The sequence below is a fragment of the Rhopilema esculentum genome, chromosome 3 (genome assembly GCF_057945365.1).
Source record: "Rhopilema esculentum isolate cy_ngs chromosome 3, ASM5794536v1, whole genome shotgun sequence".
In the NCBI taxonomy this organism is placed as follows: Eukaryota; Metazoa; Cnidaria; class Scyphozoa; order Rhizostomeae; family Rhizostomatidae; genus Rhopilema; species Rhopilema esculentum.
Window position 1 is genome coordinate 6,669,263 of NC_142817.1, and position 15,618 is coordinate 6,684,880.

The following is a 15,618-nucleotide window of genomic DNA, read 5'->3' on the forward strand; positions in this document are numbered from 1 at the left end:
AATATGAAGTGCTCCGTATCCTCAAGACCATCGTTGATCGGACACATCGGGTTGATTGTGTCACTAAAATTATGACTGAATTTATGGAAATTTAGTTTGCTCAACCCTACCCTAAGTTGAGTTAATAAAGAAAGCCCTCGTGGGTCATAGATACCGAAAACAGAGTTAGAAAGTGGTCTAATGATTGACAGCAATCTATTCTTGAATATATCAATGGAAGGCGATTCTCTGATTTCAGGGTCAAGCTGATTCCATTCATGTAAGCTGTTTGGGAAAAAGCTTGACTTATATTTTTCAGTTCTTGCTCTAATTTGTCCAACAACGGGTTGATTACGAAAAGCATAATATGATTGAATCAGCTGGGGAATAGGATTTCTTAGATAATCTGGCATCAGATTGTTAATGATCTTGTAGATCATAAAAAGTCGTCTACTCCATCTTTTCAAGTACAGGGATTCCCATCCTAACTTTTGATACAGCTTTTCACGAGAGGTACCTTTCCAAGTTCCTGTTACTGCTAATGCTGCAGAATATTGTACCGATTCGAGTTTTTGCATCAGGATATTGCCGCGGCTATTTGAACTGATTTCCTTGCAAGGAAGGTGGTAAATCACATCACCATAATCTAAATGAGGTCTGACATAAAGTTTATAAAGCATATTCAAGGTTTCTCGAGGAAGATATTTTGAAAGAAACTTCAACATTCCTATTGCTTTTCTTGATTTTGCAATAGCTGCATTTATGTGACTTATAAAAGAAAGCCTAGAGGCGTAAGCCCAAGATGCTTATGCTCGTCCACTTTCATTACTTGGATATTATTAAAAAATATCGGGGGATGATCAATTTTGTCTCTCTTTGTTGAGAAAATTATCTCCACTGCTTGCTTTCTAGGATCAGGGTTGAATGACATCCTCCATCTATGTGCCCATGATCTTATACGGTCCAGGTCATGGTTCATGTCATCAGCTGCCAATTTAGGATCGTTTACAATGGTAAAGAGAGAAGTATCATCAGCAAATAATTTAACAGTACATTTAAGTTCCTCAGTCAAATCATTGATATATATGAGAAACAATAAAGGTCCCAGGATTGAGCCTTGTGGAACGCCTGCAGAAATATTACCCCAACTAGAAGACTTGCCATTCAAAACTGTTCGCTGCTTACGATTTGACAGAAAACTGCAGAGAAGGGTATGCAGATTTCCCGAAACACCACATATTCGTAATTTATAAAGAAGGCCGATGTGCCATACCTGATCGAACGCTTTAGAGATGTCAAGATATACAGAGCGAACATCAAGAGTTGGATTACAGTCGAGCGCAGAGTAGATAGAATGAGTAATAGAGACTAACTGATTTATCGTTGAGTCTCCCGGACGAAAACCTGACTGGTTTGGGTTCAAGATGTTTTCAGAAAGCAAATGAGAATATAAAGAATCAAAAATCAATTTCTCTAAGATTTTCCCAAAAATGGGAAGAAGGGAAATTGGTCGATAATTCTCTTTTAAGTTCTTTTCATTTTTTTTGTGCACAGGAACAACGTTTGCACACTTCCAAGTTTCAGGGAAAATACCCTTAAACAAACAATTCTCGAAGATTAACTTCAATGGCAGTACAAGTGCGCTATCACAAATTTTTATCATTCTCACAGAGATATCATCCCATCCATGAGCTTTGTTAGGGTTTAGCGATCGAATTATTCTCAATATTTTATCGTCAGTTATAGCGATGTTTGTTAGTTCAGTGCCATGTTCCGGTGGATCTCGTGGAGTGTCACTCCCAGTGTCTAAAGTAGTACATTGTAGGATGAAATAATCATTGAAAATCTGAGCCTTAGATGAGAAGTCAAGAACAAAAATGTCATTTTCTAGGAGGGGGGGGTATTTCTGGAATTTTAGCTTTGTTTAGGACTTTATTGATCAGCGACCAGTAAGTTTTACTACCAGTAGTAGGATTTGCAAGAGTCATTCCGATCTTGGAGTAATATTTCTGCTTAGCATCTTCAACAATTTTAGAACTTAGAGAGATCATGTTTTGGATTTCTCTATGCATGTCTGCAGGTCGGCCCTTTCTAACAAAAGATTTGTAGGCGCGATTCTTTTTCCGAAGAAATGCTTTGATACCCTTGGTCACCCATGGGGCTTGACACGGCCTTATCGTTTTGATTTCATTGGGTATGAAATTCGAGCACACGTTGAGAACGACTTCTGTCAGCAACTTTACTTGTTCGTTGGGGCACTGAATCGATTGAAGAGATTCTAGTTGTTCTTCATCAGATTTGAAAACTGGTTTAACAGTAGAATCATTCTTCTTTGTTTCCGCTGTTTGATTTTGAATACGACCTCCAACTCATTTTCAACAAACACAACCTCTCTAGATTCATAAAGTTTCTTTGTTCTTGGATCAAATCGACGATACGCTTTTCTGTAAAGACAGTACCCAATAAAGATGCCTGAAGATACGCCATCAAATTCCTTTGTGAGCTTTTTTGGAATGTGCATATAAGCACCACATTCAAATACTTTCAAATGTGTAACATCAGGTTTTCTTCCATAAATCTTTCATATGGAGACATGTCTTTCACTGCTTTAGTCGGACTACGATTCCTCAAAATGACTGCTGTTGCAACTGCTTCTCCCCAAAAACCATTGGTTATTTTGCAGCATACAGCATCGACCTTGCAGTCTCTTGAATGGTTCTGTTCGTTCTCTCTGCGACCCCATTCTGTTCTGGTGTTCTTGGGACACTTCTCTGCTTTGAAATACCTTTGACTGTCAAGAAATCACTAAATTCATTTGAACTATACTCCCCACCATTATCTGATCGTAGATTTTTGATTCTCTGTCCAATGACATTTGTTGCCATGGCTTCAAACTCTTTGAACTTTTGAAGAACTTCATCTTTGGTTTTTACGAAGTATATTGTAGTAAATCTTGATTTATCATCGATAAAAGTAACAAAATACCGATATCCCCCCCCCAGACTGGCTGTTTGCATTGGTCCACATACATCACTGTGCACAATTTCTAGTAGCTCAGTAGCATGTGTAGCTTGACCTTTTGGAAGTGAGTTTCGTGTTTGTTTTCCCTCGACACAGGCCTCACAAAATTGCATATCTTTTGAATCATTGAACTTTAGTCCCTCAACTAGTTCCCCATCTTGTAACATTTTCAAATTCTTCGTTCCCCATCTTGTAACATGTTCAAATGGCCAAACCTCTGATGCCATAGTTGCAAGGAATCAGCTGCACTGTTAGCTTCATGTGCCAATTCGTTCATTGGTAGACAGTCAAGAATAAACAACTTTCTGTCGTTTCCCCATCGCTATTAAGAATGAGACATTTGTCCTCCTTGAAAACCACTGATAAATTCCTTTGGACAATTACACTGATTGAGAGTAAATTCTTTGCTAAATCTGGAACGAACAGCACTCCGGCCAATTCAACAGGCTTCCATTTCCCTTCGACTTTGACCTTAACCCAAACTGACCCTGTACCTTGTGCCAATACAACTCTGTTGTCCCCCAAGCGTACTTTCTCTGGTACAGCAAATTCCGAAAATTCACCATCCTTTCTTTGCACCATGACATGTGCTGAGATGCACCAGAGTCAATAATCCAGGTATTAGCTTCTTTCTTGTCTGTATTGGTTGTTGCCTAAAAGAGAGCATGCGTAGCTTACATTTCTGTAACATTAGCCTGCTGTCTCTGTCTTTCGCTTGACTTCTAGGTTTCTTACAGTCTCTTGCCCAATGCCCTTATAAATCGCAGTTGTAGCATTTCCCTTTCTTGTTGGTGGATTTCATTTGGTGTCCAGCAACTCTAGATATCTCTTCTGTGGTAACAAGTGCCCTTTCCATCGCAATTCCAAGGTCAGGTGAAACTTCAGATCATTTTCTTTCTTCATGTAGCAATCTGGTCACTTATCGATAAACAAATTGTCGCCAGTGCTTTCCTCACATGCTTTCGAAATCTCTGGACAGAAGCTTCCGTGGCTCTTTCTTCTGCAGGCTTAACTTTTTCGTCAGAAACTATACCCCAAAGATCCTTATCTTCGAGAACCATTTGCATTTTGAACTTCCATAAATGAAAACTCGTTCGATCGAACTTATCAATGTGCTGTGACATAAACTCCATCGGTTTCACAGCCATAATTCGCACTGAATTAATATTGTCGAAAGTCAGCTTCATGGCAAACTTTTACTCAAATTTATCAAAACTCCTGGGCCCATAACCTGTTAAAATCAGGAGTTCTCCGCACAGAAACAAGTGATTTAAGAGAAACTCATCCATAACATAACGGCGATTACAACTTGAACAAGAAACGTAGACGAAGTATATTCTTAAGGCTGATTTCCATTTGACATTTTTCGTGGGCGCGGGCGTAGCGCCCAAATCTGAGCATGCGTAGCTATGTGCCGCTGTCAAGTGGCCGAGCGCATAAGAAAGTTGAGACCCTATCAACTTTCTGGCGCTCAGAGCGGACGCAAAATCGAGACCACTTGACTTTAACTAAGTATGCTCAGAATTGGGCGCTACGCCCGCGCGCACAAAAAATATCAAATGGAAATCGGCCTTTATATGGCTTTATACTCCGAGTTGAGTTTCATTATGTATGGCGTTTCAAATTTCATATGGCGTTTTTCATTTCATATGACATGATGCATTGCGGCATGATGTGATACATTTAGACAGGGAATTTTTAACAACAATCGAGCAAAGTGCCTAACCTTAGTTTTGGCTCTTGATTTGGGTACTTTCAGCCTTGCTGAATATTTTAAGCCTTGGATACATTTTTGTAACACAATAGAAATCACGTGATCGATGACGTCATTTTCCCCGGTCATTAAAATTTTTAATTCTTTTTTTTGAAAAATCGCTCCAACCATCTTGTTTGGCATTGTAATAGGAGCAAAAAGTTCTAAAGAATAAACTCTATCAGACCTGCAGATAACGAGTTATTGCTATTTGAAGTTTGCATGACGTCGTCAAAATGGCGGTTTTGTAGTTTTCAAGCACGTGGAATTCAAAGGCTCATGGTCATAATTTAGGTTGCTTTACCTCGATTTTGAAGTTTTTTTACCTTTGTGTTATTCGGCAACTCAATAATGTCATTTGAGCTGATATATTTGCACGCCTGGGAAACTAAGTATTGAACAAAATGCATGCAAAAGGAAAATGTTCTAATAAAAATTTTTCTTCAAAAAAGCTATACTGAAGAGGAGCTTTCGTCAGCAATGAAAGACCGTCGATTCGTCAGCATTGTCGCTCGGCAATGAACTCCAACTTTTACAGCAGCTAGAGAGTGCAATATTAAATAGCACTTACATGCCAAGCATGACTTGATACCTCTTGCACTCAATCATCACAATTACAGGCAATGTTGCAGTTATCAGAATGTCTGTCGAAGTTACTTGAAGGAAACGATGCATCTAGCTTTCTCAGATCGGAAAGTTACGGGAATGAGTGCAAGTATTGCTCGCAAGCCATATTCCAAAATTTCAAAACGAATTGTTCAATAGACAGACAAATATTACATCAGGACCTTTTCGATACAGCTTCATACATGGAAGTTTATACATGCGTTAACTTGATTCATACGCATTGCATGGTCAGAGTAGCTCTTGGAAAGAAATTACATATCAAGACAGCTTCGAAAGATAACGAGTCAACAAAGAAAAAAAGTTTCGATCGTCTAGCTAATTAAAAGTACAAAAAGCTTTTTCACTCTAATAAAGAAGTGAGCTTGAATATAGAAACCGGTGCCGCTTTCTATTGCAACACGTTCGGACTGTTCCGTGCATCATCGAGTAAAAAGTTGATGCTGCAAGGCTTGCATAAATGCCACAAAATGTAAGATGGAGTTACATTCGTCGTCACTATGCAAAATTAAAGTAGCCCGTAAAGAGGATTGCGAGGGTTGTGCAAAGCGAGGAAAGGATATTATGCCTTAAGTATTCTTCATTGTCATAGAGGAACACAAACATACAGAGTCTAAAGAAATAGATCTTTGTTCTTGCATTCGTGTGTTCTTAAAGACGTAGACATTAGGCTTGTGCTTCATGCAGTAATGCAAGAATCAGATGTAGTCCTTATCTAAAAAAAAAACTGATGTTCTTGTGCTTTTAATTTGGGCGTATAAACACACAGGTTTAACAATTATAACCATGAGAGATTCGTCAAAGTTGGAAGCATTTGCAGAAGCCTCGACAAATAACTGTGTTCTTCCCTGCCAGCATTCCATGCTATCACAGGGTGTGATAACACACCCTACTTCTACAGGGCTGGGAAACTTATTAACGACGATTTAAAATACCAGCATATTAAGAACTTGGCTATTTCCTAGAAAATTGCTAAGAAAGCCTTAGATGGCGCACGGGAGTTCATTCGAACGGTTGTATACAGTGACAAAAAAGTGAATTCTAAAACAATAAAATTCTATCAACAGATGAAAGAGAAGACATGTCTTTCTCTACTCAAACTGGCTTTATCAATTGGCGGAAAGAAACTATGTGGACCTTTAATTAGCCTTTGTTGAAGAAAAATAGGAATAGGTTGTTGCCTTGATGGAAGCCGATATTATATTCTGTGACACGCCTCTGCTTACCAGTTGTGATGCATTTTAGTTGTCTGGAGGAAAAGGAATCGATGCCAACGGGGCGAAACTTAGATTTGAGGGCCGATTCGTGCCTTGGGTACAATTTCTTGTCGTGCTTCGTTGACTTGTTTAACTTCAAAGCTGCCTTGATATGTAATTGCTTTCCAAGAACTACACTGATTACGCAATGAGTATGAATCGTGTTAACGCATGTATAAACTTTCATGCATGAAGCTGTATCGAAAAGGTCCTGATGTAATATTTGTCTCTCTATTGAACAATTCGTTTTGAAATTTTGGAATATGGCTTGCGAGCAATCCTTGCACTCATTCCCGTAACTTTGCGATCTGAGAAAGCTAGATGCATCGTTTCCTTCAAATGACTTCGACAGACATTCTGATAACTGCAACATCGCCTGTAATTGTGATGATTGAGTGCAAGAGGTATCAAGTCATGCTTGGCATGTAAGTGCTATTTAATATTGCACTCTCTAGCTGCTGTAAAAGTTGGAGTTCATTGCCGAGCGACAATGCTGACGAATCGACGGTCTTTCATTGCTGACGAAAGCTCCTCTTCAGTATAGCTTTTTTGAAGAAAAATTTTTATTAGAACATTTTCCTTTTGCATGCATTTTGTTCAATACTTAGTTTCCCAGGCGTGCAAATATATCAGCTCAAATGACATTATTGAGTTGCCGAATAACACAAAGGTCAAAAAACTTCAAAATCGAGGTAAAGCAACCTAAATTATGACCATGAGCCGTTGAATTCCACGTGCTTGAAAACTACAAAACCGCCATTTTGATGACGTCATGCAAACTTTAAATAGCAATAACTCGTTATCTGCAGGTCTGATAGAGTTTATTCTTTAGAACTTTTTGCTCCTATTACAATGACAAACAAGATGGTTGGAGCGATTTTTCAAACAAAAGAATTAAAAATTTTAATGACCGGGGAAAATGACGTCATCGATCACGTGATTTCTATTGTGTTACAAAAATGTATCCAAGGCTTAAAATATTCAGCAAGGCTGAAAGTACACAAATCAAGAGCAAAAACTAAGGTTAGGCACTTTGCTCGATTGTTGTTAAAAATTCCCTGTCTAATTCATATTGCGCGGGGGAATCAAGGAACATGGGTCCGAGGGGCGATTCACTCTTGCAAATAGCGTATGAGATTTTGCCAAAAAAGGATTTATGGGGATTTTCAAATAAAACTATAGGATTTTTACAAAAGGTGTACGAGATTTTCTTAGAGTGATTTGCCCCTCGCATGGGTCCATATTTTAAGTCTAAGATTTTAGAGGCTTTGGAAATATCGTTAATATAATGTAGTAATAAGAGGGGTCCAATAATAATTATGAATAATATAATAATTATTTTATTCTGGTTGAACGCAATATGCCTCGTGGGACGAATTATAAAACAATATAGCTTTACAGCTTGTACCTATGAGCGTACGAATTGCGAAATCTATCCAGCCCCCTGCCCCCTCTAAGTTTTTGTCAAACTTCATGGTTAGTAAATCTGTAAAAGCAAGAAACATTATTTTTCGCAGCAACTAGTATTGTGTTGCTTTGATCTTCAAACTATTTTTGAAAAACTGACAAGAAAAATCATTTTCTTGGCCTCTTACTTTTCTCATAACGCATTCTATCCGTCGACAAGACATGCATAATCTCGATTGAAAACGAGTTGAAGCGTGTAATTTTGAGATCGGTGCAGGGTTGACGGCCAAATTCCTTAATTCTGGCCGTTTTCCAAAGCTGTTGGCCGTCACAAAATGATTTGGCCGAAACAGCAAAATTTGGCCGAATTTTGGCCGCATGTTTAAAGCCCCAAAAATTCAAAGAAAACTACAACTTTACCACGACAGTGTTCAATATTCCGTTAAAATAATCTCAAAATTGAAAATAACGAAGCAAGAAACAATACTGTGAGGTAGTGTTTCCCACAGTTTTTGACTTAAATATCTCACAGTTTCTATACCATAAGAAGTTGTCCTGGCTTTTGGAATGCAAAGTTTATTTTTAGTTTGCAAATCAAAATGTACATTTCTTGTTTAAAAAATCTCACTCATGAAACTAGGGTTCAGGTTATGTTTGGTTTTGTATATTTCTATCATCAAGTACTGTAGGTTGCGTTGGTGAATTGATACTGCATTATCCAAAGTCAGCAATGCTTCGTAGTCAGCATGTCTGTCTTTACAAACAATTCCGAGTGCTCTTTCGTTGATTTTATTCACTTTAGCATTCAGACATCTGTCATGGAACATCCAAATTAGGGGGCAGTAGCTAAACTGAGCTTTTATGAAGCTGTTCACTTGGAGACGCAGTTCAGAACCCATAAATGGCGATACTCTAGCAAGAGCATGCAGTTTTTGGCTGGCTCTTTTGCATAAATTTGAGCCGTGACTTTTGAAATTAAGATTTTTATCTATTATCACCCCTAGAAGTTTTTCTTCAGAGCTTTCTTCAACAATGGCCTCGCCGATTTGATTTTAGTGTCATCTTGGTTTGTTCCAAAAGTAAGAAGATGACATTTCCCTGCATTCAATTTCATAAAGTTTTCTGGAAACCATTTTGATAGAATAAGAGCATCAGTTTCTAGCCGTTCTAAAACCTTTGATTATGCGGATAGAACTGTGATAGGTCGATAGTTTCGTTTTTCTGTAGTTTTGTCACTTTTGAATAGTGGAGTTATGTCTCCTAATTCAAGATCTTCAAGAAAAGTTTTCTGGAGCAATGAATTATTTAAAATTGTCGTCAGTAATGGTACAAAAATGTCTTCGTTTTCTTTCAGTATCCGCGGAGGAAAACTTTCAATTGTAGACGCTTTTTTTGTATTTAGTCTCCATTGCCTTCATTGTAATTGGTTGGAATTCGAAGAATGTGCCATGGTTTACCTTATCCTTAATCTTGCGAATGCTGGGATGATGTTTATATTTTTCAACAGCAATTTCAACAGGGTCCAGCAAATGGTCTGTCGAATTGAGTATGCATTTACCAGGGGCAGTGTCAATGGTCTTTGTAATATTTGTAAAAAAATCGTTAAGGATCTCAGCTATTTCACTGTCATTCGTAATAAACTTTTCATTTTCGATAAGCGTAATACTTGAAGAGGTTTGTACCTTGTCAGTAAAAAGTGGCTTTACAGTTTTCCAGAACTTTTTATTGTCAGTGACAGAATTTATATCAAGGTTACCATAATATGATGTTTTTGCTTGTCGCAGAATTTTCACAAACCTATTTCTTTGCTTTTTAAAAGCGTTCCAGTTTTCAGAAGTATTATGCCTGTTTAATCTGTTACGTAGCTGTGAACGGAGCATAATTGCCTTTCTTAAAGTTTTCGTCATGAAAGGTGCATCATTTGCGCGTAAATATTTTTGTTTTAGAGGTACATGGTTATTCAGAACTTCTTCGACTACAGAATTAAAATTTTCATATTCCGAGTATGCTTTGCTGCTCTTAGCTAGATTGCTTCTAAGGTCACTGCGAAACTTTATTGGATCAAATTTACTGTAGTCTCGGTATGTCACAATCATGGGACCTCTTTTTACAAAACCACTCTTTAACACTGTTAGTATCATTACATGAAAATCAGACAATCCCACTTCTATTGTTGTAGTGTTTTGAAAACCAGAGGTTTTATTCGTTAGAAACATATCAATCGAAGAGGGATTGTCAGCAGATGTATAACAAGTGGGACTTTTTATTAAATTTTTTTAATCCATAGATATCCATGAAATTGCTAATTTCATAATTTTTCTCTTCCGAATTTAAATCTCAACAATGACGAAGTTTTCGTATCGAGGAGTAAGTTGGTCAAGCACTTTGCCCATCTCTGCGAAGAAAAATTTTTCACATTGAGAAGGGGGAGGGGGGCGGTATATACTGATCAATGCCCATTTTTTTCTTGCCCACATTAATTTCAGTTAATACACATTCAATTGAATTGGCGTTGTTCACCTGTTTATTTTCATTCGCTGGAACCTTTTCTCTGATATTTACCAGAATCCCACCACCGTTTGTATTTCTCACATAACGGAAGGGCTTTTTGAAACCATCAATTAAAAACTGACTAGTAGGAAAGGATTCGTCTAATTTGGTTTCAGAAACTGCGAGGATGTCAACATTTTTTTCAATCAGGGTTTTGAGATCCTCTATTTTGTTTCGGATTGAGTTTATATTTAGATGTGCCACAGTTAGGCCTCTCTTGTTCTTGTTCCTAATAGTTGATAGTTTGGCAAGGGGGTTAATATCTTCGGTATCAGAAATAGCAATTTCATGGGTATTTTGATTTTCTAAATTAGGACAAATGTACTTAGCTGTGTAATTATATTGAGTCCCATCATCACGTCACTGAGCTTTGAGATATTTCATAAGATTATTGGCAAGAAGGACTGTGCCCATTCTATTGAGGTGCAAAGCACTTCCATTTAGGTGCTTAGTTGCATCGATGTTTTGGTGCTCGATGAAATCTAAATCATTTTCTCCGCACAGGGTTTTCAATTTTTTGTTTACAGTTTTTGCTTTTGTATTTAACGTTGAATCGTCACCTCGAGATATAATAGCTGATACAACAACTTCATTTACTCCGTTTCTTAAATCAGCTGCCAGATCGCAGATTTCAGTTGCTATTTCTTCAGCTGACTTGTTTGTTCCAAGCGAGTTGGTCCGAAGATGAAGAACGACAATGTATGTGTTTTTTTCATTGGTGGCTTTGAGTAATCTGCCATGTCTTCAACATTTGCTCCGCTGAAGGATTTAACATAGACATTCTGCCCATTTCGCAGAGATCCTTTCAATTTTCTCCCATCAAAGTGCCTTGACGTATGTTTTGGTGAAATGGCTCAACGTCTTAGAGTGACAGCTGTTGCTACAGGGCAGAGTTATTCGATATGTTTCAGCCAAAGCAGCTTCTAGGCCGATCACAAATCTGAGTGAGTAGGTAGGGAAGTATCAAACTTCACTTTCAAAGTAACAAGTGAAGTATCAAACCAGTATCAAGAGATGTGGCCTACAACCACTTTCACACATCCAAAACCAAGAACAAGTGTTTGAACCATCTCTTAGTGATTCTAAAAGGACTCAGGGATCTATAACTGCTTTCAAACATTCAGATCCCAGAAAAAGTGTTTTAACCATCTCCTAGTGGTTCCAAAAAGGACTCAGAGACCTAAATTCCAGAACAAGTGTTTCAACCATCTCTTCGTGGTTCTATAAAGGCCTCAGAGACCTACAACCACTTTCAAACATCAAAAACCAAGAACAAATGTTTGAACCATCTCTTAGTGATTCCAAAAGGACTCAGGGATCTACAACTGCTTTCAAACATTCAGATCCCAGAAAAAGTGTTTTAACCATCTCCTAGTGGTTCCAAAAAGGACTCAGAGACCTAAATTCCAGAACAAGTGTTTCAACCATCTCTTCGTGGTTCTATAAAGGCCTCAGAGACCTACAACCACTTTCAAACATCAAAAACCAAGAACAAATGTTTGAACCATCTCTTAGTGATTCCAAAAGGACTCAGGGATCTACAACTGCTTTCAAACATTCAGATCCCAGAAAAAGTGTTTTAACCATCTCCTAGTGGTTCCAAAAAGGACTCAGAGACCTAAATTCCAGAACAAGTGTTTCAACCATCTCTTCGTGGTTCTATAAAGGCTTCAGAGACTTAACCACTTTCAAACATCCAAAACCAAGAACAAATGTTTGAACCATCTCTTAGTGATTCCAAAAGGACTCAGGGATCTACAACTGCTTCCAAACATTCCAATTCCAGAACAAGTGTTTCAACTAACTCTTAGTGGTTCCATAAGGGATTCAGAGATCTACAACTGCTTTCAAACATTGAGATCCCAGAACAAGTGTTTCAACCATCTCTTAGTAGTTCCGAAAAAGGACCCAAAGACTAACAACCGCTCTCAAACATTCCATTCCCAGAACAAGCGTTTAAAACCATATCTTAGTGGTTCCAGAAAAAGATTTAGAGACCTAAAACCGCTTGACACATTCCAATAGAGTTTTAAAGTGATGACGTCACAAAAATCTATTTTTAGAATTTTTTAATTTGGATCTCATAACCTGAAAGAGCATCATGAAATACCTGTAAATGTGCAAAATCAGGCAAGTGTATTACGAAATGGCGGAGATATGGCCACATGTTTACTGGTTCTCTCCTCATCAAACCTCTGTATTTTGGTCTCTGTTCATAACTTTACAGGGCCTATTTTAAGAAATTTTCAATACTGCACATTTATAATCATATTTTTTGTAGGAAATTTTTTTCGTGCAATCAGTGCAAACCCCTGCAAACCCCAGGTATCTTAGCCATGCAAGTGTAGCGAGGAAATTGCCCGAATTTTGAACATGTGTATAGGACGGAGAAATCACAAACAGATAGAAGATAATATACAAAATCAATAATAACATTTCAAAACAGCAACAAAACAAACAGAAGCTACAAAACCTGAATAGAAACATAGTCATTTATCTCTTGTAAACAGAGTCACTATCTCATGTTTTGTCTGGACAGTAAAACAAAAAAGTTTTATTAGGCTTTTTATCTTTCTTTTAGTTCAGTTAAGTGAGCTTCGACAAGATCAAATTACGAAATTTACAGCAATGATGACATTTACAGGAGATGTTTTGGTTTTGGTTTTGGGATTTCGCTTTGTTTTAAGTTTTGATAAGGGAGTCTTTCCGATGGTTATACGAGAATTACAATACATGAACTCTATATCGAACTGACGAAGAAAATTCACATTTTGTGAACAAAGCAGGAATCTGGGATAGCCGCAAAAAGACATTTTCATAAATCCCAAAAGTCAATACTGCACATTTTCGAAATCAATACTACACGTTTTTAAATAAATACTGCACAAAGTGTGTAATACTGCACACTAAAATAGGCCCTGTAACTTTATGAACAAAGCGAAAATAACAGTGATTCGTTAGCAAACTTCAAATCTTTCATTAGCCATATCTCAACCGATTTTAGATATATTTGGCCAATTTTGCGTATTTGAAAGTATTTCATGGTGATCTTTTACGCTATGTGGCTAAAATTCAAAAATCCAAAAAAAGGTTTTTGATGACGTCACACTTTAGAACTCTATCCTAGAACAAGTGTTTCAACCATCTCTTAGTGCTCCAAAAAGGACCCAGAGATTAACAGCCGCTTGCAAACATTCAAATCCCAGAAAAACTGTTTCAACCATCTTTTAGTGGTTCCAAAGGAGACTCAGAAACTTAAGAGATTGTCAAAAAACTTTGACAGCATAACCTAGCAAATCGCCGGGAGAGTTACCCAGTACTGCTTAGTCCCATCTGTTGAGTCATCATTGTGGTTGGTGGCAACAATGGGAAACTTTTCCCACCAAGAATTGCCTCTAGACATCGACACATAATGCAGTAAACCCTTTCTATATTCTAATGGAAGAAAGAGAAGAAAGCCAGGTTCTTTAACAGCAGACGGTGCTGCTTCCCAGGCGAGTATATTAATGGAGAGGAGGGAGAGGCACATTCATTCCGGCCAAAATTAAGGAGGTAAAAGATAATGAGAGCAAGAAAAACATTATCCACGCTAACAGCCAGGCATTATCTGATTCAAAAGGAACCGTGAACATAACTTAGCCTGGTTAGTTCAACCGCCAGCCTGGTTCAAACGCGAACATAACTTAGCCTGGTTCAAACGAGATGGTGATGAATAAGACGCCAGTTATTAATAATTGTTCTGCGAACATAAACAATCACTCCACTGTCAGCCAGGAATAACCTGGATCAAGCGGGTGCTTGATAATATCATGCCAGCGTTTCAGCAAAGATAAAAATTCTTCCCACTGTTGCCAAGAATTCCCAGGGACCACAGAAGCAGGGACCGAGGGAACTTTAACCCCCCCCCCAAAAAAAAACTTCCAAAATGTACTTACAAACATACAAAAAGTGGCCTTGCTGTTGATTTTAGCATATTTTTGCCCCTTCAAAACGTTTTAGCCCCCTCAATCTGTAATATGCTCCGTGATCCTAGTGAATACCTGGTCCAAGCGGTATCTTGATAAAAATAAAAACATTTTTCCCGCTGAAGCCAGAACTAATCTGGTCCAAATGCTGAAGCCAGAACGAACCTAGTCCAGACAATTTGCAAAAAACATTACAAACTTTTTCCTTGCTGAAGCCAGAAGTAATCTGGTCCAGGCCAGGAATACCTGGCCCAAACAGGTTCGTAGTAAACAGTAAAAATATGTAAGTTATCCTATTTCGTAAAAACTTTCGATAAACTTAAACTGATTTATTTCAGCATGGACTGGCTCACTCCCGACTTCATTGATGTTTATATTGGGACCTGTTTCATGCTGGATCATCAATAAAGCTGGGCTCAGACTTTGCACAATGATTGCAGCACTCCTTGTCAGCCTGTCTCTTCTGATGACGTCATTCGCTACAAACTTGGACCTAGTCTTCATCTCGTTCAGCGTCCCTTTCGGGCTTTGTTCATCTGTTCTCCTAATGGCATCGGTAAAATCTGTGTGCATTTACTTTGATAAATGGTTATCTTTGGCATATGGTTAGTGTTTTCTAACATTTCTTTATTTAAAAGAAGCCTAAGTACAGGATTCAAATCGCTTCATCTTCGATTGGATAGATACGTTTCAATAACCAGTTATAACTTGAATAAATCTAACGAAAGGGGGGCGGCCTTAGAACAACTAAGGGGAAAGAGTGTTCAGTTTCTTCCTTTTACATAAAGACGTTCATAAGAAAAAAGTCTCATTCACCTCTTCAGGTCTCCAAACTGGCTGTGTCGCACTTCTCCAAGCGGGTTTTTCAAGCCTTCTCGTTTTGCTACTAAAAGAAGTTAGATTTGAACGAACATTCCAAATACTATCAGCTGTCTTTCTTGTTATCTGTCTGGCTGGTGGCTTGACATTTTGCCCAACTTCATATGCGGTAGATAAAGACGAGCCTGAAAAGAAAACAACGAATTTCCGAATATATTTTAAGTTACTGAAGAACAAGAAGATT

The 15,618-nt window shown here is 38.0% G+C and overlaps 1 long non-coding RNA gene across 1 annotated transcript in view; it reads right to left on the reverse strand.

Annotated features, from left to right (window-relative positions):
• Positions 1-15,618, reverse strand: part of LOC135691464 (uncharacterized) — a 79,986-nt gene that overhangs the window by 35,686 nt on the left and 28,682 nt on the right. Inside the window, exon 2 of the long non-coding RNA XR_016144460.1 lies at positions 15,372-15,559. This is a non-coding gene — a long non-coding RNA (uncharacterized LOC135691464). The remainder of the gene's footprint in view (positions 1-15,371; positions 15,560-15,618) is intronic.